Source organism: Ambystoma mexicanum, chromosome 14, assembly GCF_040938575.1.
Source record: "Ambystoma mexicanum isolate Mex_15411 chromosome 14, UKY_AmexF1_1, whole genome shotgun sequence".
In the NCBI taxonomy this organism is placed as follows: domain Eukaryota; kingdom Metazoa; phylum Chordata; class Amphibia; order Caudata; family Ambystomatidae; genus Ambystoma; species Ambystoma mexicanum.
Genome location: NC_090940.1, coordinates 555,503,229 through 555,530,010, shown reverse-complemented (window position 1 = coordinate 555,530,010; position 26,782 = coordinate 555,503,229). Strand labels below are relative to the sequence as shown.

Genomic DNA, 26,782 nt, shown 5'->3' with positions numbered 1-26,782 from the left:
AGAAAGGAGTCATGGGCGCATCATGAGTCGCCCCCCCCCCCCCGCTTCCCACCCCCTGAAGACTGATGGGTGCATGAGGCCAGCGATTGGATAATGAGCGAGACACTCCCGAGTTCTCTGAAAGCAGAGCTATAAATCTAGCTCCTTGAAGCGCACAGGCTGTTCGTCACTTGTTGAGAGTGTTGTTACATTTGATTGTATGGTCTGGTGCGAGGGTCAGGTGATCAGTCTGTGGTCAGACTCTGCTGCAGTGCGCCAGGCTGATGATGGGGGAATCAGTGAGACTCCATTGACACCCAAGGGTCTGACAATCAGCTTGTGGGTTAGACTCTACTGGAGTGCGCCCGGCTGGTGATGGGGGAAATCAGCGAGGCTCATTTGATGCACATAGAGCCAGTACACATCTGTGGCAATGGATTTGACTCAGTTAATATGTTTTAGGGGGGCAGTGATGGTGGAATGGCAATGCCCCCTGGTGTGCAGGTGCTAGTTATGGACGGTGCAACTGACATTCCATTTAAGGTGGAATGGCCAGAGCTGTCAGAAGGACTGCATATCATCAAAAGCAAGTGCGGCCGAATATTCACACCAAATGTTACTGTTAATGTTACTGGCTCTTGTACCGCGCACTGATGACACTTGCGTGGTTTCCTGGCACTCTGGCAGATCTGCAATGGGAGGAGGGTAAATCTGCACACATGTATCCCAGTGATGGGATGACGACAGCATGCTTTCTACTGAAACCCATGAGCCTGTGCCTTGCTCTAATCAAGAGGTCTGCAAATCCAGTCCTTGAGAACCACAACCTCACCGGGTTTTCTGGATAACCACTGACTATTTAAATAACTCCTATTTAGACTCACTAGGATCAAATGTATTTTGTGTGGTGATGGTGAAAGCATGGACTGGATTTTCAGGACCTGAGGCCCTGCTCTAGAGCATCCCCCAAATAGTGTTGACCCGTCATTGCCTATAAAGGATGCCCTCCACCGTAGGGTCATTGAAATGACGCTATGCTTTGACGTAAGCTTCTGAGCAGGAAGTCCTCCTATGGGTGCGGAATGGCCTAACTCGCTCTGTGGGGGTAGATTTTGCATCGCAGCTGCTATTCTAATCCACCAGGGGGTACCTACCACATTAGAAATCAAAGCCTTGCGCCAATCGTCCGCATCTGCCAAAACAAACGTTATAATAATGAACTGTTCCACCTAGCCCAAGGCAAAGCCTGGTGAGGCCAGATAACTCCTTCTGCAGGACACAAAGCATGCACGCCTGGAATGGCTCTGCATAATTAAAAACAAGTGGATTTCTGTGGCTAATTATGTTTAAAAGACACTTTAGGCATTCGAAACTGACGATGAAGCTGTGTAACCCCTGACGAGAAAGATAGGAGAGGACCTTGTCCAGCCTGGCTCGCGGCACCTGTTTATCACGCCCTATCGATTTCATCATTGCTCAGGGAAAACCTCTTCTTTCTTCAGAGCTGGAGGCAACCCTGAATGTGGGGGGCGGGGGGTGGTTATAATAAGGGGAAGGTTAATCAAGAGTGTGCAAAAAGGAGTAGGGGGATAGGGGAGTGCAGGACTAACTAGGGGGAGGGAGGAGCATGGCCTAAAGTGGGAGCGAAAGAGAGATGCATGGTCCATGGCAGCAACACATTCTAAGGAAGCGGGTGTGGGCTTTTTTTTCTGGGGCCTGTGAAGCAGGGCTGGAAATGGAAAACATTTATTGGGGGAATCATCACTTCTTAGGAGGGGCGGGACCAATGGGCATGGCCCCCGGGCAGGTTGCACAACATGGTATCTCTATATATAACCAAATCCTGGTGATTTGCATGAAAGCAAAGAGCATTATAGGAACAACATAATGTCCACCATTTTAAATGTTAAACATGTCTTATAGTGATTCATTAAGAACACCTTTGAAGTGAATAATGGACTCTTTTTTGTTTTGATTGGTCACAATGTTCACCCTAATAAAGAGATGTCTATACATTGCAGGACATATATACTAGTGTGAACAGCTGCAAAATGGTATGTGTTACTTCGGCCGTTTCTGTATGTAGGCTCCTGTTCTGCTTGAGGCACAAGATCTGGGCCTCTGGCAAGACATTTTTAACCAGAGCTGCACTGGAAGGAGGTGTGTTCTATGATAAAGGGTGTGGCATGTACGGAAGGCGTGGCATATTATAAGATGTTTTAGGCTATGGAAAGAGACGGGTTCTATCAGAGCAGGTGCGGTCTGCGGAGGAGGTGGGGTCTATCAGGCACATCCTATGGGAGATGACATGGTCTATAGGAAGATGCTTAGTATATACCAGGAGGTGTGTTCTATAAGTGCAGGTCTGGTCTGTGGAGGAGGTGGGGTCTATCAGGCGTGGCCTATGGGAGACGACATGATCTATAGGAAAATGCTTAGTCTATGTCAGGAGGTGTGTTCTACCAGAGCAGGTTTGGGCGGTGGAGGAGACGCGGTCTTGGAAGATGTACACCATGGGAGAAAATGTGGTTTACAGAAGGAGGTGGAGTCTATCAGAGCGGTGTAGCGCAATTTCAGGGACTGAACTGTTGACTACTTGGAGGTGTACTGTTTGGCAGGAGGCATGATATGGGGCGGGATCCCTGGCCTAATGGAAGATGTGTGGCCTAAGCGAGGCAATATAGCTTCTGCAAGACCTTCGTACACTGCATGTTCTATGGGTGGAGATGACTGGTCTGATTAATTGGTCTATTGAAATTAGAGTGGTGTGCCAGATGAATCTGTGGGAGGAAGAGTGGTGTGTCAGAGGAATCTGTGGGAGGAAGAGTGGTGTGTCAGAGGAATCTGTGGGAAGAGGTGTCCGCTACAGTGAAGGGGTACTGGGAGGATTTTTGACCCCAGTGTCATGCCATGCTCTGACCACTGAGCAGGTCTGTGATCCGAGCCCCCTTTCCTCCCGGCCACTTGCTCCCACGCCATGTTAATTCTCCGCTAGGAAGGAACTGCTCGGAAACTACCAGTGTGTGGGACCGGGACTTGTTTCAGTGTAGCTTCCATGTGCTGATTCATCGAAGAGCAGAGAGGCTGTATATAGATTTCTGTAGGATGTTTTATTTATAAATAAGTCTAAAATTGGTTTTCTGGAAGGATTTGTCTTTTACTATTTTCTGCAGTTGTAGGTGCCTGATGCAGTCCTGGAAGGCAGGGGCGGACATCCACTGGAAATAGGCCCCAACACCATCACGAAAGTGGCCCACAATCGCTAATGACAAAATGTTACTTTTTTCACCAAGAGTTTTTTTTTTTAGTAACACCTGAGGCAATTAGAGCATTTGTAAGCACATTTGGTCAGTAACATTGGCCCAAACTACCAGCTGCACCTTGTAGCAGGAAGCCATCGAACTGACCCTCTTTGTCCAAACAGAAGCGTCCCACACTAACCTTTTGGGCTGTCTGCTCGGACGACGCCCTCTTGCCCTATACGCCAGTCCAATCTTGGTGAGAGTTTTAACGTAACAGAGTGGTCCTCAACAGAGATCACGTCCTCCAAGGTGTAGGCCCTGTTCCTAGCCAATCAAAGGTTCCTTCACGCAGTCTAAAAAGCTATCATTGGACTTGCTCCTCAGGACCTGACTGATTGAAGTTCCGTGTACTCACCATCTCGTTCCCTCCGCTCCTGCCCTACACTCAACCTCACTGTCCCATGCCCTCCCTGTTTCTCCTCTCGCTTTCGATCTTTCTCCCTCCCCGCTACAGGAAGTCACTGCCCATCGCCATCAAAGCCAGCCCAACTGTGAATCTCAGCAAAATTCAGCTTTGCTAAAGAGGGAGCTCCTTCTGCCCCCAAAACCCCCTCAGTGACGCCTAATATAGTCATTTTGTATAGTTCTTTAGTTTGAAGCACTTGCCCCTTAGACTCATATTACCTTTGTAAGTCACCTGTTTCTTGTGTATATATAAATATATATATTTGTGTGTGTAATATTCCATTTGTGCCAAGTCACATGCCACCTAGTAACCATCACTGGAACTACATCTTCAGTTCAGAGCTTGAACAGCAAGGCATTGTGGGTATGCAAATTAGCTCACAAGCAGGCCCTTTGCTCCAGATAATTGCCTCTGTCTTAGAGGGCAGTGCTATTTTATGCATAGCATAATCAGCCCAAGACAGACATTTCTCAAGACTGCAGACAATAACGCAACGTACCTGGTTTCACCCCCACTTGCTCAATTGGAATATTATATTATACTTTCACATTTCAGGTGGAAGGGTTCACGTCGTTTTAAACGATCCATACGTTATCTGGTGTGTGTATATATGTGTTGTTTGTTTTGTTGTATTCCTGGTCTATCTCCCCCAGTTTTGTTACACCCTCACTATCTGGCTCATCACTTGTGCTTGCCTTTGTGTGCTACTGTACAGGCCCCCTTCGTGGGAATGCTTCCGCCATCTGTAAATGTGTTACATTGTAAGTAATTTCTGATCGAAATTGACATCCTTGTTCTGAAATAAATACAACTACAAATGAAATAGTAAATGAAGGATCGGGGGTGGGGGGGTAAAGCTCATCCAATGTTGGGGCATGCAGCGGAAGGGTGGTTGAATTGTAACTGGTTAATTATAACTCACTCAATAGCCAGAGGTTTCCAAGCGCGGACCTGGGATTCAAAACTGTGTTGCTCCGTGTCAGAAGGGTATTGAACCTGTGTTGCTCTGTGTCGTACGGGGATCCAACCTGCGTTGCTCCGTGTCATCTTGCTTCCAAGGTGAGCGCGATGCCCCTGAGCTATCCTCCCGGGACAAGAAAAAGGGAAGGCAGAAGACATTGGTAGAGGGGATTAAAAATGAGGGGGTGCAGCAGTGCAGTACGTGGGCCAAGCCTTTGGGGCACGGCTCTGTCATACATTAAGAGTAAGGTTTGTGGGCGCTGTCACAATGGACCCAATATGTCTTGCCTCGTCTTACAAGTGTCTAGTTTTTTCACTGGGAAAACCTTCAGCCTCTGTATCTGTTTGTAACGAGGCAACAACATGGGGGGGGGGGTGAGTGACCAGTAAACACCCACACCATGAATGCTCTTTGCCCCCTCGGCTCCCAGGCCATGCACAGCAGATGAAGTGCAAACACACGGTAATGCTTAAGGTATCGCTGGCAAGTGTCCCATTTCCATGCGTGAAACTCCTCGAGCCACTCCTGGTTTTTCACATTGCCTGGTGGGACTTGTAGTTTCATTTTCCCGTTGTAAGTAGGGGCCTACAAGTCCCGGCGTGCAGAGGGAAAACAAGGAGTGGCTCTGGGTGTCACGCATGGGAATGGATAACCTAGCAGCCATGTTAGGGCAGCAGAGTATTGTGGCATGAAGACCTTTGGAACTAAAAACAACTATAACAATAAATAAATAAGCAAATAAATAAATAGACACTTGTGATAATAAGGGTGTTTTCTTCTTCTCGCTCTAAGAGACAAACATTTGTTTAATTTATTTTTTTATAGTAGTTGGTTATAGGGTCAAGAGGACATTATGAAACCTGTGATCAACTCTGGTTGGTGGCTTTAAAGCAGGAGTGGTCGAGCAAGGTGGTTGCGGGAAGCAATATGAGGAGTGGGTTGAGGGTTTACCAGACACTCAACCTTCTGTGAATGTTCTATTTTTTGTTTGGGAGGGTCCCATATGATGATCCGCGGGCGAACAAGCTAGCACATGGGGTCTGCAACCATTGACTCTCCAGATGTTTCGGACTACAACGCCCATCAGCCCCAACCAGCATAATCAATGGTGTAAGATCCTGAGAATTGTAGTCCAAAACATCTGGACAGCCACAGGTTTGCAGGCCCCTGAGCTGGCATAAGAAACCCAGCAGCCCGGCCCCTGTTCCTAAAATGAGATAATATTTAGACAATATGATATAGAGGTGACCCCCTGACCCCCCTGTGACCCCCTCCAAGTATTTTCTCATCCTTCTAACCTGCTCTGCCTTTAAAGGGTCGCTCCTTATAATCCACACATGTTTTTGTAAATTTGCGACTTCAGGTCCGCCCAGTGGATTTTGATGCAATAGAACTGCCATCTTCCTTATAATGCCACCCTTTTCACTATTGGAGGCAAACATGGATTTCTTCGGCTTGACTTACTCTACGTAAAAAGAACCCGGGCTGCTCACAGCCCGAAAGTTAAATGGTCGAAAAGATAGCATTTTGAGTAAAACAATAATGGCCTCTTTCAATGTGTCAATCTCTTATTTTAAAAAAACTAAACCGAAAGGAATCGCATGAGCATTCTCCAATTTTCTGCGATTTCCAACAGATCTCTGCAGCTGGAGCCTGCCACGCTGAACTACTTTTCCTTTGTTTTGCTTTTAAACCCTTGACGTTGAGATTACATCCAGGGCTCTGAAGCAGGCACACAACCCTCCAAGCTTTTCTACCGGGATGGAACTCTGCCACCGATAGGCCACCCACGGATCTCTGCAGCGTTAACCCCTGGAATGAGAACGTTGAGCTGCACTTTGCGCATGCATGCCTTGAGCAGCTGCATTGACCCTTTGAGCTACCTTATTTTAAGTCAAACCTCGAGGTTGACAGTTAGATGCTTGTCTCTCTGCACAATGCCGCCCACATCATAGCAGCCTAGACATATCAAGCTATTGGGGTGAATGCAGAGGTTGCACTCCCCAATAAATGCTTAAAGCTTTGGGGGTGATTTTACAGTGGTCTTCAAACGGTGGGGCTAGCCCCTCTAGCAGGGGCCCAAAAGATGTCCAGGGGGGTGCAGGGCTATTTAAGAAGGATTACAGTGACTGCTTTTAATAGAAAATATTAGCAATCGTAGGTTGTGGGCAGGAGGTCGGGTGGGGGGTGAGAAACATACTCAAAGGGGGGGGTTTACCATAAAAAAGTTTGAATGCAACTGCACTAGAAAGTGCAGGTTTCTGCTGTATCAGGTACTATTGAGGTCCCTCCCCCCACCCCACCCCGCCCTGCGCAGAGGATGCGGGCCAGCCATCTCACGGAAGGAAGGATGCGGCTTTGCTAGTCGCAGGCCTGCGACGGCTCCCCTCCCATCAACACCATCTGTCTACTCCTCTCCGTTTTTAATGGCTTGTTTTACGGGCTTCCTCTCTGGAATCGCTGCTTGACCTTGGGGGGGAGAACGTCGCTTCTCGGGGACAAGGCGGGTCTGGAAAATGAGCCACTACGCCACGAGTAAGCACTGGCCTCCAGACCGAGTCGGTGTCTAGTTCTGGACTCAGGGCTTGGACCTCGGGGTGATGAGGGGTAGACAAGGTAGGGCCTGAGCGGGCAAGGCCCACCCAAAATCTGTAAATGCCCACTCAGCATATTTACAGGTGTTAATGTCACTGCGGTGGGCCCAACTACATTAGCTTCAGGCCCCACTTGTTAGACAATCCTGGCTATGCCTCTGGGTGTGGCTGTCCCGCAGTTGGAAGGTGTTTCTACTGCACTGAGCGCACACAACGCCGACGTGCATATGCACACCTGCGCAGTCACTCGCACTCATGCACGACAGCGTTTTCCTATTAGTGTGTGATGTGTGCCTATATGTGTGGAACTGAATTGCACGATCTGAATGTCACAAATCGTAGTAGGATCATTTGTCTGGTCTTCCCTCCCTTGTCTTGTGGCGCCTAGAAACACTTGTGTACAGCCCCGTTATAAATGCAATATCATATCAAACTCCCCGGGATGAGCATTCGGGAAGTTTAAGGTTTGTGGGACTCAAAGCACCTCAACATTCGGATGGGCTGAGTTTTACGCAAGCAGTCTTGCTCTCTCTATCCAGAACACAAGCCTTATTTGTTCACTTAAGATGGTCTGCAGAAGACGCTCACTCTTCCCTGGTTGGGACTAAGTCTCTGTCGCCACTGCCAATATTTCTCTAGGTCAGTCTGCCTTAACACTCCGTCCCTCTTGGGTGACATGCTTGTCTGGTTTGAAGGCTGTGGGACATCCGTAAGGTTCCACCATGCCAGGTGGCTTGTTTAGGCAGATTTACCCACGTCACCCCAGTCTTTCGCCATCGCCATTGGCTGCCTGTTCAGCAATGCCTTTTTTTAAGGTTGTCTATTGCAGCCTCGGCTCACCTGTTCTTATCAATGCATCTCTTAAAATCTGATCTTCTCCAAGCTCCAGTCCAGTGCTCCCTTCCGGCTCCTATTTAGGGTATACAACCTCAAAGAAAAACAGTGGGAGGATTGACTGCCTTGACTTAGTTCCCAACCTATCGGACTATCGTGGCATTCAGTGGCGGGCCATCTCCAGGCAGTTCTCATTCATCTGTGGGTTGAAAGGCTTGGCTATGCTCCAATCAAGTGCTGTTCTTGATTCCCTCCCACAGCTACAAGAGCCCCTCTGGAGCGGGTATGCTTTAAAGAACCCAGATCAGATCTCTAGTCCACGAACATTAAAAGCGCGGGTAAATGGTGTGAGGAAGTCGACTATCTGCAGGTTGGGTGTGCGCTCGCCTGGGGTTTTACATTTTTTTAAAATAAGAAATTGAATGATGGTTGATCAGCCTGTAGAAAAATGTGTGGGGCTAATTCGCACACATTTTCCAATGCTCACTGTACAACATATACATAGACCTGTGTACTCTGGGTGGACAACACCTACAGGCACAGTCCGCATGTCCGATTTAGTTGGGGTATTTGGGTATGACAGTCGGGATTATACCTTGTCTCTCAGAAGGGGGAGGGAACCACCTTCCTCCTGCCATGGCCAGCTCAATTAACTATTAAAGGCTCCATGGATCTGCCCTGTCCTTTTGTGTAAGCACTGCAGACTGGTGGCAGCAATTAACATAATTAGCATACTAATGGAGTATACTTCCAACAGGCCCACATGGGGCCAAGCTGCAGAGGTGAAAAAAGGAGACAGGAAACCCAAACAACCTTTGATATGCACTTTGTCAACCTGAAGCCAGCTCTCGCCTCTCAGTATCAAGGGCAGTGACCTATCTTGTCTCGGACCATGTATTTACAGTAGTCATCCCCGAAGGGGGACCCCATTCAGAAGGTACGAGTAGGTGGTTTGGCAGTGACCAAAAGTCTGGTCTCGCCACAGCTTCAAGGTAGACCTGCCGCTTTAATCGGGAACCACAGAGAGCTCAATTAACCAGAGAGACCCTTTGATCCTCAACAGACAGAAGGATGGGTGGGACTTAGTATTACATGTTTTCACCCCTTTACTTTTTCTGTTGGAAAGGACTCTGTTTATGGCCTCATGCATACAGGAGATTGTTGGTGGGGACCCAGGATTGGTTAATTAAGGTAGGCTTAGCCTACACCAATCACTGTGGCCCATTTGGCTTTAAAAGAGGGTCGAGCTGCTCTTTTGGGTAGATCATCTGAAGACGTTGCCAGGAGTAGCAAGAAGAACTCAGCATTGGACCCTGGCTGAAGGTCCAGTCTGCCTTACAGCTTCTGCCAGTGAAGGAAGGCCAGGACACCTCAAAACCTTCCTCTTTGCTTCTGCTTTCTCTCTCCCTCTCCCCTGCTAATTCTTCGCTGAAACTGCACTGAATCTGCAACTGGGCCACTCCCACCGACCTCGGTCCTTGGCCCAGCCACTCTCCACTTGCACTGCGGGACTGTCTCTGTATCCCTACAGCCCCCCCTTCTCAGCACTTGTTCTGCACTTACCTTGCACTTGCCACCAGCTGGCCCTTTTATTTATTTATTCTACTTACCTTGTACTGCACTTCCCCCCTCCCCTTCCCCATGCACCTCTCCCCTTCCCCTCCCCCTGCACTTGCGCGATCTGAATGACACCTGGCCTAGTAGGATCGTTGTCTGTCTTCCCCTTGTTCCCCCCTCCCTGCCTCGTCGCGCCTTGAAACACCTGTGTATAGGCGCGTTACAAATGCCTTATCATATCATATCATATCATACCTCCAAGTGGGAAGCAAGATCTCTCCCCTAAACATCTCCCAGGGGACAGAGAGAGATACTGAATCCAGAGGACCTGCCAGCAGATCCAAATCGGTCCAAACCGGTCCCGAGCCAGCACACAGTGTGCCCTGCTAGGTTCTGCCAGCAAGCTTCCTAGGTGGGAAGTGCCAAAGAAGTGCCAAAGAGTCTCTGAACCAAACCAAAGACAGGGCAGCTGCCTGAAACACACTCCTCAGCTTTTGGCTGCCTGCCTTAAAGGACGACACACGGCCAGTGAAGAAGCTAGGAGGAGTGCCCCTTGACCTGCAACCAACTGCACCACTGACTGTTGTCATGCTGCAGTCGCTAGCATCGTCCGAGATGCCTCAACCAGTACTTCAGACCCGCCAACCAGCGCTGATACAATTATTCTTGACCCGAGCTGCCAAATAGGCCAGCCTGCAGCCATCCGTCCAGCCTTGCTCGCTGAACTGCCTTCCGCCTGATACCTGTTGCTGTCTCCAGTCTTAAACTCTGTCACAGGAGCTACAAAGTGCCCTGAAACTAACTCAACCTGATGAGAACCAAGAACTTCTACAAGCACAAGGTACGTTGTTATGTCCCCCGGGTCTCTCTCCGAAGGCCCCCTAGTGACATTTTACAACCCATTGCTCCCTTTGTGCAGAAACAAAGGCTCTTTAAACTATTGCGACAAATTACTTTACCGACTACCCTCCTGTCAGTATCCAGAGTGCATCCCCTTTCCTTCTTGAAACTGTCTGTCCTCTGCATTCCTTTACAGGGTGGGTTGTATTTCGTAGTGCTGCTAGAACTGTCTGTTGTGATGATAATAAAGTAGATATTTGTATACAACCTTGACTGAACAGTCCCTTTTATCATTGGGTAATCATTTTATTTTCGCTGTGTTGCAACTAACCAACGAACCGTGACCTTGAAGAGATAAGCCTGCCGTTCCGTCTACGTTACCAAAATTGGACAAGGCGGTTTATAATTTCTTTGTGTTTCCAATCTGTGTGGATCCCTTCTGGTGTGATAGAGGTGTGGGGCTGATTGATGGTTTAGACTTCGATATTCATCCCTGGCCCACTGGTGCCAGGAAGTTGATTCATCACAGATGGGCTCCAAAACCTGAGTGGACCTGCAGCCCACACAACTGTGGCTGGAGGAGGTGCATAAACTGAATGAGCTACAGTCATATGATCCAAAATTAAACATATGGAGGTTGCGCTCAGATCTCTAGCCGGAAACCAAATTGCTGAGCTAGCGTATTTGCCATTTAAATTATTACCAAGGACTAGACATGTTGACCAGAATATTGATAACTGTCTGGCACCTCTAGCAATCGGAAAGCTTGCACCATAGGGTTATGTTATTTTAAATTGATTTATACCGCACACAGCTGCCATTTTCATGATCTCCTGGCTCTATAATGGTCTCCAGACGCTAAGTTTCTGCGCTGCAATTCCTCTGTTCTCAGCCACACCTCCCACTTTCCATCTGCTAACCTTTTATTTAAAAAAAAGATATATACCTAACTAGCTGCAGGAAATGTTATTTAACCCTATCTCTTCTGTGAAGCTCGGCGTCTGCTGCACTAGTACTGCATTACACATATATAACGGTCTCTTTCTGTTTACAAAGAGCTCACCTTCGGTTTCCCCTGACAGCCATTTATTTTCATTTTTTAGAAACATTTTTTGTTGCGCCATGCGCATGGTCCTCGGAGCACTGAGGGGGTTCCTCAAATTGAAGCAACCTCTTTGCCATTAGCACCTGGAAGTTGTGCCATGCTGCCAGTGGCACCTACTAGTAATGGTGTTGCAGTCCTTATGAAAGGCTCTTGCTTCGCTCAGGCCTATTAAGTCAGGCTGGAGGGCCGTTAACAGCCATTACAGCCCATCGGACCAGTGGTGTTCCCCAAGTAAAATATGGACCTGTTTTCTCGATCCAGCGCCTGGATATTGTAAACATCATGGAAGTGATTTGATTTGAGACCCCCCCAGCTCTGTCTATCACCGAGCATGAACCCACCCGCCCCTCTTAAGCCTCTGAAAAGGTTGAATAGTGATGCTGGACCTGCCGGGGCTGAGGCAGCCTCATTTAGAAGGCACAAGTGCTTTGTCACTTGTGTTCCTTGCACTATCACGGTGCAGCGCGGCAAAACTCCCCAGCAGGGTTCCATGTAATGTCCCTGCAAAAATGTCTCCTGACAGAAAAGTCGCTGTTTTTTGCATTGTTACATTGAACATGTGTGGGGACACCCCTGCAACCCCAGCATTTTTAAATTTTTTATAAGGGGAGCAGGGGACATCCCCGCAAATCGTCCCCATTCATAATGTCACTATATATAATGCTGCCAATGGCTTTTCCTGGACATTATTGCCTGATACTCCCCGCAGGTGGTCACGTTATATAAGTGACCTATAATATAAAATGTAAATGAAGCGTGTTGCGGTGTGAAGGTGCCGCGCGCGGCTGAAATGTTACAGGCTCAGGATAAGGTCTACAGGCTGTAAAAGGCAGAGGGTTATGTTACGTTTTGTTGATTTATACCGCACACCGCTTCCACCCAAGGGCAGTCTCCAGGCGCACTAGAGGGCCCGCAGAGCTCTGCTCTCTGCCACCCCTCGAGGAGAGAGGGGAGTGTGTGAAGCAGGCCAGGCAGAGCTAACCAACAGATGACAGACGAGCGCCTGTCTCTTCTCTAATGTTCTGTGCAGCGCCACATCAGTCACCAATGTTTGGGAGATGACGGATGCGACGCCGCGCCTGCAGCTTCACTGCTCTCCGCCAGAGAGGATCCTGCCCGAATAGTGTTATGTTATGCTATCTTGCATTTGTATAGCGCCTCCTGCCATTGGTTATGGCGTCAAAGCTTTTTGCTTGTCAGAGAGGCAGGGGAGGCGTATGATAGAACATGCAGCAGTAGTAGGGAGGAGCAAAGTCGGTTAGATAATTGGGAGGGCAGAGGATACGTAAGAGGTAAGGTATTACTAGGAAGTTTCAATATGGATTCCGGGAGCGTGGCGACAATTCCACCGAGTGTACGGTGGACAGTGACAGTTTGGCTCCATGCAGCGCCGCCATGTGAAATCCTAGTGCTACGTTATGATATTTGAACTGTCCTCGTGCTCTGCTTGGGGTAATTTGGGGGCTAATGAATGAGAAAATGAGTAATACCATACCTCCGATGAGCTGTGGATTTTAAAAAAAAAATAATCAAAGTAGTTTATACTGGCATTGTGATAGCTAAGTGGGCTAATTCGCTTCGCTATGTGCAACCTGCTGGTGCAGGTCTGATATCAAGCCAAGATTCATAAAATGGGTACCAATGATGTTAATATAAACAATCCCTTATTTGTCAACAATCTGATTTTTGCATGTAGCGCTTCCTGAAACATCTAAATTCAGTGATGACGGGGAGATGTTTTGACCCACTTGAATGGTTCTCAAATGATGGATGCCAGAATTACGATCTGTGGCTGCGCGTTGCATATTGCTATCAAAGGCGCGTGCTGAACCAGCTGAGTTTTCTCACAGCCATATAAAGAATTAGGGCCTGATTCATGTAATTTTTTGCACGGTTCAAAGTGACTTTGCACTGCTGAAAAGTGACTTTGCACTGCCGACACAAACTGATTCATGGAACTGTGCAAAATGTATTTGTACAGTGCAAAGTCATTTGTGCAGTACAAAATAAACTTTGCGCTGACTTGCACTGCAAAAATACACTTTGCACAGTTCTATGTATCAGAGTTTTGTTGGCAGAGCAAAGTCATATTTTTGCACGGATCAAAGTGACTTTGTACAGCTGAAAAGAGACTTTGCACTGCCGACACAAAACCTGATTCAAGAAACTGCAAAGTGTGCTATTGCAGTGCAAATTCAGTACAAAGTTATTTTTGCAGTACAAAATGACTTTGCACTGCAAAAATACACTTTGTACAGTTCCATGAATAAGGGTGTGTCTCGATGAATAGGGTCCACTGTCTTGTAACTCTAGATGGTGTATAGCCTGTGGGTGTAGGCTGAACGTCAAACTCGGTAGTGAGTGTTTTGCCTGCTGAGCTATCTTAGTAGCTGCACAGAGGTCGATAAATAGAGCATGATTAAGTTGGGCAATAACACCTGTGTGCACACTGAAGTCATTATTGTCCTCCTCTGAGCCAATCCGAATGCTCAGAATGCAGTCCATAACAAGGACAGTATCACATGAAAGCAGACTGGGAAGCAGCAGCAAACATTGCTCTGCCGGAAAGGTTAGAGCCATGCAATCTCCTAGCAAGATGTCTTCCCTCCCTGCAGGTGTCTGTTTTACAATTTAATTCTCCCAATTGAAAGCTTAAACACGACGTGGAATGCTCTTACCTTCGCATAGACTTCGCAGTTCTTACCTTTCACATTACTCCCAAAGCGCGCTCATTTCAAAACTGCTGCAGTCCAACCACGCTTACAAATTACAAGGCTACCCTTATAGGACCACCTTGTGATTTATGTATTTTTTATTAGCATTTAGTTTATTTTAAACTTTTGCTGTCCATTGCATTCCTTAATACGAGAAGTAAAAAGACAGAACTGAAATAGAAGAGAAGTCATCATTTCATCATTCTAGTCATACAGATGTCCCGGGAGGATAGCTCAGCGGCAACGTGCTCGCCTTGGAAACACGACGACATGAAGCAACACAGGTTTTGTCCGCGCTTTGAAACCTCTGGTTAATACGCGCGCTATAAATACGCAACTAAGAGACATATTCCTGTAAAAGCGCCTCGATGTCCCCTGGCTGTGTGAGTGCTTTAAAAATGAGAATAAAAATACATTTAGTTCAAAGAGGGGAAAGTTGCCTAATTTTAGGGCTGCACAATGTCTCTAAATTTGTTACAAAAAATGAACTCCAGAAGCTTAACCAGAGATCGCATAAGGGCTACATTCACCCTACCATCCCCCCACACCCCCCCACCCCAGAGGGTTTCCCACGAAGCATCTGCGTCCGTCCAGAGAGTGATTTAAATACTGCAAAATGCGACTAGGTGCAATTACCCGAAGCCTTTTGTCCATTTGCTTTACTCACAGTTATCGGTGGTCCTGGGTGGGCCGCCCTTTCAGACAACTTCACCTACACTCAAAGGATACCCCCGACGCGGGTAGCATGTCAAGAACTGGGGCTGTGCAAAAGATATGGAGCTTGCACCCCCTGAAGTGGTACCCAAGCATCCAGCTGTCTGAGCAAATTGAGTGAATACGGGTTATGCAAATTATCTTGAAATAGGAATCCTTCCCCTGACATGTTTACTCAGAACGCTGACAGATTCTGGAAATATTTCTGTATTAGCCCCTTAAATGCCAGGCTATTATGCAAGTCTATGCAGAAAGGATGAGCATACTCACACGTCACAGCGCCATCCAGTGGCCATCTCAGGGAGTTTACCTCCCGATCAGAGCCACAATGAGCACCGCACTGCATTGTGGGTATGCCAATGATACCAAATTCAAGACTTTAGTTACAATTCTAGGGGGTAGGCAGGGATTATGGCCTATGTCAGTTGGGAAGTCAGGAACTTGTGCCAACTGTAGGGGCCTTTGGACTTCCAAAGGGATGGAACTATACCTCTCGCTCAGGTTTGCAACTTTAACCAGGCTATAATGCAAGTCTATGCAAAAAGGATGAGGGTACTCGTCCTTGGCACTTAGGGGGTTAAATAAAGGTTTATGTACACGCGTGACCGCGTGTGGCAATTAATGTTAGCAAAAAGCTGTTGATTGATTGTGCAGGTGTGTAGAGACCAATGTGCATTGGCTAGCCTTTTGCACCAGCTTCTCACGCCTGAGGGCTTCTTGCGTGAAGAGAGTTCCAGATTCTATAACATTTGCCCTCCCCCTCTAGCCAGACAGCAGCATTTGCCACTTCAGAATACCTGAATAGGGCCTGGCACCAGAGGGATCCAATGAGGGCGAGGGAGGCCGTACACAGATGTTAGCTGATTTTAAAATGTTGTTCTATTGTGTTTGATTTAATATTGATTTCTGTATTTATTTGTCTTTGTATGTATTATTTGGCTGAAAGTGCCTAATAGTAATACAGCTGATGGTGGATTCTATTTCAGGAAAACTGCAAATATTTAGCAACAGTGTTTACAACTGGAAAATGATATTACTAGACATTAATATGCATGCACCGCAAAGTGGGCTTTGAAGTGCAACATGGAAGAGGTAAGCAGTAGTTTACTACTGCAACTGCCACAGCACATCAGCCGTAGCAATGGCAATAGCAGACTAGTTTACAAGTCACTAGGGGGCATGCTATGTACACTACTGTTGCCCTGGTCTAGGCAGGTGGCTATGTGAAAACTTCCTACAGATTGGGGACAGAAGATGATCCTAAAATTATTCTAAGGGGTCCGCGGAAATGAGCAATGACGGCATTATAGATGGAAAAGGCAAACACTAGGGTGACCAGATTTTCAAAATAAAAATCGGGACAGGGCAACTAACTTAAAAGTAGGACTAACGTTTGATGGTGGCTACTAAGGCAAAACACTTCAGTTGCAGTTATGGGAGAAGGTGATTTTGTTTCACATGCATTCGCCTAACACAATGGAGCTTTTGCACCAATTCACGTTGCAGAATTAGTTTCACAAGTAGTCTCTGTTGCGCAAGTGCAACCGGTTAGTGCTACAGCATATAACTGAAAGGTTGTCAGTTCGAGGCCACCCAGGGGCGGCTAACCTTTAAGTGTGATTGTTAAATTAATTATAATATGTGTTTATTCTGTTACAAACTACCACTTGCCTGATTTGTAAAATGCATCATTTTTTCTGTGCGAGATTGTGCATTCCTGCTGGCAGCTATTGGAGACCTGCCAAAAACCAGGACGACTTGGTTTTCAAATGAAAAATGCTCTTGAGAAGCGGGGACAGAGCACCCAATTCCGGGACAGTCCCTGCAAAACCGGGACCTCTGGTCACCCTAACACACACTGATGCATGCATGCACGTATCTTGCATGCGGGTATCATGCACGCGAGTCGTTCTTCCGCTCAGGGTCTTGCGTTTTGCATTCCAATGCTCTTGGTTTTGCTTTGCCCGTAATAGACGCAGGACTGCCATGGCCGCCGAGAAAAAGCAAACCGAATTCACAGAATTTTTTTCATGGTGCAAAGTGACTTTTCACTTGTGCAAAGTGACTCTGTACTGCCAACAAACACCCTGATTCATGGAACAGTGCAAAATATCTTTTTGCTTTCAACCATGCAAAAAATGCCATGAATTGGGCCCTTAGGAGCTGCGTAGCCATGACGTGGGACAACGTCAGAGCTCCACACACACACACACACACACACACACGCGCACGCACACGCACGCACTCTCTCTCCCACCCTCTGTCTTGCTATTTTCCGTTTTGTTTTGAAACATTACATTCTATTTGCCCCTTTTCTCCGTGGCAGAGCACACGTTCCCTTGTGTAGGAGCAGCTGCTGCCGAGGCGGGAGCTGTAGCGCGGTTTCCGCGCCGTTACACAGCACATCTATTTTTTGTGGCTTCTTGTCCCTTAAGTGAATTCGTCTTCTCTGCAGGGAGTGAGCCGGGGGTCCTTGAGCGCACAGGGGGTTTCAGGGCCTTGGCCCTCATGTGCACGGGAGCGTTGCTTACTGAGAAGAGCGCTGGCGCAGGGCGCGCGGTGCAGCTGGTTGCGCTCGTGTGGGGCGAATATTTAAGGGTGTATCCCGTTTTCTGTATTTTAAGAAGGGGCGGTTGGGCAATCGCCCCCACCACACTATTTTGACTGCTGCATCATTCTGAGAGTGTGATGTAGTCAGAGCTGGCCAATGGGCCGGCTCTTGCCGGGTCCGAGATCCGGCCAGACATCTGTTGCCGGATCTCGAACCCGGCCTGCCTCAGCCCTGACAAGGGTTTACCTGCGAAGCTGGGGGCTCAGTGTTCTGATCTGCGTTGCCCCCCTTTCCCCAGCTGTCACTTTCGCGTTTGCAGGCTCCTCTCCACCTCTCCCACCCCCCTTCTACCATTATGCACAGATCGTGTGGGGGAGGTCAAGACGAGGGATGGTGGGGTGGTTGAGGCGATATTCACAAAGCAAACGAAAGGCCACTCAAAGGCAATCTGGGATAAAGAACACGTGGACAGAGTGAAGTCTGTGGCTAAACAGTGTGTTTGAGATCTAGGACTTTTCCTGCAATGGCCGCTGCAGAATTTTTACTGATTAGAAAGGGTGGGAGTCTGCTACGGTTTGCAGGCCCCGGCTGCTTTGATGGCGGTAAATACAGATAACAGGCAAGGGAAGTGCCTGATAATAAGCCCCCACCCCGCCCCCCTTCTACTGGGGATACATCTCAGATATAATCTAATCAGTTTCCTTGTTTCCCACTTGGGGAGAAGCCACGAAGGAGGGGTTTCAGTTCATATATTGGGGGATGAGTGAATCTCAAAAATTAAGTTTCACCAATTTTCCAATAACCACAAAAGTGATGGGTGGAAGGTTTTGAATGAATCTGGACCACTGGCACAGCTCTGGGCAATGCCACAAAAAATGTACACATTGCCCGTTTCCAAATGCAATTTTACAATTGTAAGAAGAGTACGTGATTATTAACCAAAGCACATAACCTCACAGCACCCAAAGCCGAAGCCTTGATCAAGAGCAGGGACTTCTTCAAGGCCATCAAACACGGCATCAGACACCGCTTCCCGGATCCACCGCGGAGCGGTGCAGTGCAATGGGCATGTTCTTCACAGACAAAATCCATAAGATCTGTCACCACATTGCCGAAACCCTACCTGTCATGGACACCCCTGCCATAACACCATGTAGCGGGTCGAATTCAAGAACCTAATACTGGAACAAGCCACAGACATCCTCACATCACCCCCTACAAGGATGACATCATTCCAGCCTTCATCCTGGTCAATATCACAGGAAAGTTTCTCGTTTCTCTCCTGCACACTGGGAACAGCTCATTCATACCGGTATGCCGGTCAAATAGCACAGCGTGTAGCGCGCTCGCTTTGGTATCCGTGCAGAGCCTGGTGACGCAGGTTTGAATCCCGGGAGGGCCAAACTCTGTCTTTCATCCTTCCGAGGTCGATAAATAAGCACCACACACTGTGGGTAATAAGCAGCGCTCAGATACCTGAGGGTTTGTAGCGCTATATAAATGCTATTATTATTATACAAGCATCTTCCCCGACACACTGAAAACTGGTTAGATCCTATCCCTAGATGACGTAGCAATCTACTGCCCCATCACCCACCTACCCTTCACTGGCAAGATCATCAATAACACTGGTACATGCCAACTACACAAAAAGAATGTCCAGCACAACCTACTTCAAGAATACCAGTCCACCTTCTGACCAAGATGCAGCACCAACACCGCTACCCTCCAGGTCATCGGCAAGGCACGTCTTATCACGGACAAGGTTGTCCCATGCCTCTGGGTCTTTCTTGACCTCTCTGCCACATTTGTCCAGGGCAACACCGTCCCCCACCAGGGGTTTCGAGGCTTGTGTCCTTCGATGGTTTTACTCCGAACTCGGCAACCCATACATGCTCATCCAGATAGGTACCTGCTGATCTCAATGGTGCCCAGTGAGCCACATGGCTCCATCCTCTCCACTGCCCTCTTCAACTTCTCAATGGAGCTTCAAGGGGCACTCCTAGTCAATTTCAGCATAAAAATCAAGAGTAGGCTGATGACATAGATGGGTAACTACCTCAACAACGTTCACCAGTTGAAACACTGCCACTCCGCAATTCAAAGCTGGAAGTGAAGTGCCTATCTGAAACTCAACCCTACCAAAACAGTTCCTCCTCCTTACGGGCACCAGCAGATAACACAGACGAATCATGATGGCTACTTCCCTCAACTCGCCCCTTGTGCAAAGTCCCTTGGCTTCACCATTGATTGTGACCTCTCCTTCAAAGCACGCATCACCAAGAAAACACAAACGGCACGGTTCCAGCTGTGACTCCTCTGCCGAATCAAAACCTTCATCACACTTCTGACTTCAGTTCCATTGTCCATGCCCTGGAGCTCCCACAACTGCATGGTGGCAACGCCCTGCTGGCAGGTGTCTCAAATGCTACTCTGGAATTCTGAAAGATGTCCAGTATGCCTTAGCATGCCCCATCATATAGTTCAACCACATGTGCCCCCACTCTCTGACCTACATGGGTCAACCCTACAAGCTTACATAACATTCAAGACTGCTTACATCATCTGCAAAGTTCTAATGTCCAAAATGGCCTCATACTCAGCTGAATCCAAAATGGCGTCATACTCAGCTGAATCCAAAATGGCCTACTACTTAGCTGAATCCAAAATGGCCTCATACTCGGCTGAATCCAAAATGGCATCATACTTAGCTGAATCCAAAATGGCCTCATACTCAGCTGAATCCAAAATGGCCTACTACTTAGCTGAATCCAAAATGGCCTACTACTTAGCTGAATCCAAAATGGCCTACTACTTAGCTGAATCCAAAATGGCCTCATACTCGGCTGAATCCAAAATGGCATCATACTTAGCTGAATCCAAAATGGCCTCATACTCAGCTGAATCCAAAATGGCCTCATACTTAGCTGAATCCAAAATGGCCTACTACTTAGCTGAATCCAAAATGGCCTCATACTCGGCTGAATCCAAAATGGCATCATACTTAGCTGAATCCAAAATGGCCTCATACTCAGCTGAATCCAAAATGGCCTATTACTTAGCTGAATCCAAAATGGCATCACAATTTGCTGAAAATATCACCATCTCAGGAGGTCAGCACACCTCTGGGAGGCAAGATATCAAAATAATGTAAACCAAGAGGTCCAAAGACAGGGAAGACGAGAATCCAAACATTCCTCTGCTTTGCTCCTGCACTCTGGATCAATGTTCCTGCTAATATCTGGCAGACTCCCACCTCCAACCTGCAAGTCAGGCAGGATCTGAAGACCCTCCTCCCATAACCGACCAAGTGAACCCCCCATTTATATTGCACTCACTTTATTGTACAGCACTCGTGTGCATGCTAGCTAGGCTTGCACTATGTAAATCACCTGCACCCATTCATATATACCTGGTGGGCGTGGCCACCCGTGTCCATTTCTTTGCATTTTCTTCAGTAATAACCAATGGCATTCTTCTAAATCTATCCTTCACTGGTTTGTAACAAAAGCATCCATTTGGCAGAAGCATTTTCTCGCCTGAAATCCACCTTTTAAAAAAAACATTTTGAGAGATGAAAAATGTTTGAGCCTTGATATAAATGAATAAGGATTAAGCAGTATTTTATGTGGGAGATGGCATTAACAAATAGTTATTGCCCTGGCATGAAATCACAGCTTGGGGTCCTACTCCAGCCCGGTCAGCACCAGCTTGGGAGTGTCCTCCTGCCTGGGTAATAGTACCATTATGAATGACATCCTTAAAATGGCTGTCAGAATTAGAATAACATTTATGAAGGCGGGGGGGGGTACCTTTTTGCCTTTTCTGTTTGTGTTGCGGGGACTGCGTTTGGTGTTCCTAGAAGGAAACATAAAGTTAAACTGTTTTAAACTAGAAGTTCCTTGAGATGCTCTCGGGTTGCTTGTTTGTTTGTTTATTTGTTTATTTTATTTATATCGCGCACCTGACCCAGAGGTAATTGGGCGCTAGAGGATAGTAATGGTTCCATGGCATAGTATAGCATTCACAGACAAAATTACAATGGAACATATATGCATATTAAACATTGTACATATTATACATAGGACATAGCAGTAGTATAGGATGGATAACACATATAGTTGTGCAGATCATCTCGCAGTTAGTGGTATCAAGAGCTGTTCTTTTATGTTTTGTTGAGTATCCATGTGATAACATGGCTTCTGAATTTGTTGAAGGTTTGAATAGTCTGAATATTCTGAGGGAGAGTGTTCCAAAGCTGGGAGGCTAATACCGGGAAGCTAGAACCTCCGGCTCTTTTTAGATTGTATCTGGGCACCGCCAGACATGGTATGTTGGATGATCTGGTGATTCTGTTGGATACCTTCCATGTGAACTTGCCTGTGAGATGGGGGGGGGGGCTTGGTAGTTAGGCGCTTTGTGAGTCAGGCAGATTTTAGGACGATTTTGTCATGTATAGAGAGCCACCTGTAGTGCTTTTTAGTTTCAGATATGTGCTCTCTTTTGGGAATATTCAACGCTGCTCTGAGCGCGTTGTTTTGCAAGATATGGAGTTTATTTAAGATGGTTTTGTTCGCTCCTAGATAAAGGCTGTTGCAATAATCCAATTTAGATTGTATGAGCGCTCTTTCCAGTGTAAGGCAGCTGGTGGGGGGATAGTAAAGGTCTACAGGCTCTGATCAACTTGCCTGTGTAGGCTGTGGCCGATGAGGTCATGTTAATCTGCTTAGTTAGGTTGGATTGGGCATCGAGGTAGAAACCTAAAGTTTTTACATGTTTGGCAATGGGTATACTGTTCCCATCAATGAGGATATTTGTCTAATGAGGACTTAGTTTGAGAAGGTTATTGGATGATCCGACTAGGAGTAATTCTGTCTTATCATTCAGGCAATGGCCATGTGTGGCCATCCATGCCTGAATGATGATGTAGACTTTGTTAATCCGTGCAACGTCTATATCATAGGTTCCTGAGAGGGGTAGGAGTATCTGGGTGTCATCCACATAATTTGAGAGGTGACACCCAGACAGTCCAATTTGTCAAATTGTGGCTTTGTAAAAATGTTGTGCAACGTAGGCGAGACGCAAGATCCTTGAGGGACTCCACAGCTGATGGGGATGGGGTCAGCAGCTGCTGAAGGTGAAAACACACGCATAGTTCTGTTAGCGAGGAAATATTGGATCTAGGCAATTGCAGAACTGGAGAAATGGGCCGTTGTGGATAGGTGGTTACAAAGTATAGAGTGATCCACCAGACCAAAAGCCGCCGAGAGGTCGAGTAAGTAGGATGGCCATCTTTCCATTGTCTTTTAATTCATCGATCTGGCTTTTGAGGTCAACAAGTGCGGTTTCTGTTCCATGCTGGGGTCTGATGCCCGATTGACCGGTACTGAGTAATTTGTGAGCTTCAAGATAATCTTGTATTTGCAAGTAGGCTATTCTGTCCAAAATTTTCAGTAGAAAGGGGACTGTCGTAATTGATTGGTAGTTAGTAGGTATAGCCGGGTCAAGGGTCTGTTTTTTAATAGTGGTAGAAACCAGGACTGTTTGAGGTTACTGGGGATGGAGTTGTTAGAGAAGGAGGAGTTTACAAGTTTAGTAATGAATGGGGCAAGGTCTCTGGCGGCATCTTTTATAATCTGGGCTGGGCAACTATCGCCCTTACAGTTAGATGGTTTGAGAGATGCAATGATTTTGTGGACTTGTGGAATGGTGACTTTTTTGAATGTGAAACCTGAGTTAATGTGAGGGGTAGGGGTAGGTGCAGGTGTAATGACTGTTAGTTGGGATCTTTTGTCAGCTATTTTGGTCTGCAGTTCTTTAATTTTATTGGAAAGGGCATTTTGAATGCTCGTGCACCAGGCTTTATCCTTAGTGCATGTATCTGGCGGTGGGTTGGGATTCTCTAGTTCTCTTAGAATGTTAAATAATTCTTTAGTACTGGAACTGGCTTGGGCTATTCTGTCATTATAAGTTTCTTGTTTAGCCTGGATTATCTTATTTTTGTAGGTGGCAGTGATAATGCCAAGGTTAGTTTTGTTTTCAGGTGTAGGGGATGATTTCCATCGTGATTCCTATTTTCTTTTTTCAGTACAGAGTGTTTTTAGCTCTGGAGTGAAACATGAGTTAAGATGGGCTTTGGGTTTGCTTTTTCGTAATTTAATCGGGGCAATAGCATGAATGGCTTTAGCCATGGTCTTATTGTAGATGTTGATTAGAGTGTTAGGATCATTGGTGTCCATTAGGGCATTGAGTAGGGGGGCTACCAAAGGACCTAGAGCGTCTGCTGTAATGTTACGTTTATTCCTTGTGAGGCAGGGGGGAGCAATAATGTGCTTTTTCTTTTCCAAGTTGTTGATATGCACTTCAAAAGTGATAAGGTGGCGGTCTGCCCATACTAGTGGTGTTGTTGTGGGGTGATGATACAGTTGAGAACTGCAACCCAGTCAAGTATCCTTCCTTTTTCGTGGGTAGGTTTGGTGCTAATTTGAGTATATCCTTGCTCTGGTAGTGCAGAGGCTAGAGAGATAGCGTGAGGGTCGTTAGTGTCCTTGTAACTGAGGTTGAAATCTTTTAAGATGATATTTTGCGCCTTAGGTTTGGTGGTGTCAGCTGCTAGTGCTGTGATATCTTCTTCAAAGGCCCCAGGGGTCCTGGAGGCCTGCAAATGATGTGTAGTGTGATCGTGCTGTTAGGTGAGGTTTGGAACTTAACAGAGAGGAGTTCACATGATGCCAGCGACGTGGGCGTGGCTAGTCTTATATTAAGAGTGGCTTTAAAGATAATGGCTATTCCTCCTCCGCGAGCCGTGCGTCTGTCTACATGGAGAATGGAGTAATTATCTGGGACGGCTAGGGCAATAGAAGGGCCTGCTGCCTCATGCAGCCAGGTTTCTGTTAATACAAGGAAGTCAAGGTTATTGTTCACAATAATGTCGGCAATCTCAGTTGCGTGTGCTACCAATGACCTGACATTCAGTAATGCTCGCTTAGTGGGCTGTGTTTGAGCGTCCTTTGTTGGTCGACTGGGGCTAATGTCCCCTGGGTAGTTCAGTGGGGCTGTGCACCTTTTCTTTTTGTGCCTGCGATTATTGTCAGAGCATCCAGGGCGATCTGAGCGTATGAACTTATTGGTATATTCTACTAATGAGTGCCTGCTGGGCGGTAGTCTGCTGGTTAGTCTCTCGTTACGCTTAGAGATGTCAGGAGGGGCGGCGGTTGAGGCTATAGGCACATGGGGCAACTTATCATGTGTAGTGCACATAGTGGAGGCTGGATGTAGTTTGGTTGTGATTAATGTCGGGATAGGGGGTAGTGTGGGGAGGAATGGTGTAGGGCAGGGGACAGGGTGATGACGGGAACATCTCAGTCTTCCTAACCCTTCATCAAACTTAATGTAATGACCTCCGGTGCAGGGGGTTGCAGATGGTATAATACAGAATGGGAACATGGTTAAAGTTAGCAGTGCCTGCATTCTATTATGGTAATGGGCAACTATAGCGTGAGCTTACTGATGCAGGGGAATTTAATCCTTGCATCCACTGGGAGCCAGTGGAGAGATTTCAGAGCTGGAGAGATACGATCCCAGGGCTTGAGGCCAAGGACAAGTCTCACATTCCTGTTCTGGATTAGTTGCAGAGGGCGGAGAGTAGATGCAGGTAGATTTAGAACGAGGCTGTTACAGTAGTCCAACCTAGGGAGAACCAGAACTTGGGATACTATGAGCTTCTGGGGGAAGGAGAGGAAAGGCAGAGTACCTCTGAGGAGGTGCAGTCGGAAATGTGACTTTTTAGAGACCTCCGAGATGTGGGCGGAGAAGGAAAGGGAGGAGTCAAAGATGACCCAGAGGTTCTTAGCCTCGCAGGTGGGGGTAGGAGGAGGGCCAAGGGAGGCCGCCCAGAGAGTGAGGGGAAAGGATGGTGAAGGTGTGCCGATGAGGAGGATCTCCGTCTTTCTGGCATTCAGACAAAGATCATTGGCGGCACACCAATCTTGAATGGCAGTTAGGCAATCAGAGATGAGAGCGGGAGAGGAGGTGGCAGAGGGCAGCCTGAAAATGAGTTGTGTCATCAGCGTAGCACTGGAAATTTGAGCAGAAAATGGCAATGCAGTGGGCGAGAGTTGCCAGGCATTGGTTGAAAAGCCAGGGCGAGAGGTTAGACCCCTGGGGAACACCACATGTAGAGAGGAAGATAGATGAAAGGAAGGACCCAAGTTGGACCTGGGATGGTCGATCTGAGAGGAAAGAGGTCAGCCAGGCCAGAGCTTGATCAGTGATACCCAGGTTTTCACAGAGACGGTTGAGCAGGATGGTATGGTTGACCATGTTGAAGGCAGAAGAGAGATCAAGGAGGATGAGGACAGAGGGAATGCTAGAGTCAAGGTTGGAGAGCAGATCTTCACAGATATTCAGAAGAGCAGTTTCCGTGCCTCTGGCAGCTCTGAAGACAGACTGGTGGTCATGGAGGGTTAAGCTCCCAGGTGGCTCTGTCTTACCACTTGCGTGCAAAGGAGGTGGAAAGTAGCATTAACCACAAACTGGTTGCAGGGTGGAGGGAGTACCATTCAACTAAATGACACTAGTGTCCTCCACTTCCCAGGCTCCCCTACAGCCCCCCAACACTCTTATGCTCTTCCCCTGAAGCTCTTAGCCATCACTCCCATACCGGTGGTATACATCTGTTCAATCCCATGCACAAAGCTCCAGCTCGATCCCCATCAACACTAGCATGGCCAGCGATTTCGCTACATACGTGGCGACACAGAAGCAGAAAGGCACTAAACATAGAAGCATGGCCTTACAGGAGGTCCTACCAACATGACCTGCCTGAAAGAATACTCTGGGAAGTTTGGTTTTGGTGCCAGACATCTCATTGCAGATGTGTACACATGAAATCAACATACAGTGGCATTTTGAGATGCAGTGGGATTTTTGGAGATGTGATGACATTTTGGAGCCGCGACAAAACCAGAATTCCAGGGCCTAGTCACGGCTTCACCACTTGGCCAACATGGTGTGGTCTTGGCTGTTTCTGTCCCTGCTGGCTTTATCTGCAAAATCTGAGCGTGCACGAAGCAGACTAAAACAGGCGGTTTAGATCTATGTTTTTAAGATGCGCCTGAAGGCGACTCGGGTCACAGTGGTGCCATGTAAAACTGCTCTCCATCAAACTAGTATAATTGCACCTTTCATGATTGCATGAGTGTGGGTGGGAGGGGGGCACATGCC

At 47.3% G+C, this 26,782-nt stretch overlaps 1 protein-coding gene across 42 annotated transcripts in view; it reads left to right on the top strand.

The window, feature by feature from the left end:
• Nucleotides 1–26,782, top strand: part of NRXN3 (neurexin 3) — a 2,596,979-nt gene that overhangs the window by 1,541,626 nt on the left and 1,028,571 nt on the right. The gene's annotated exons all lie outside the window — the stretch shown is intronic.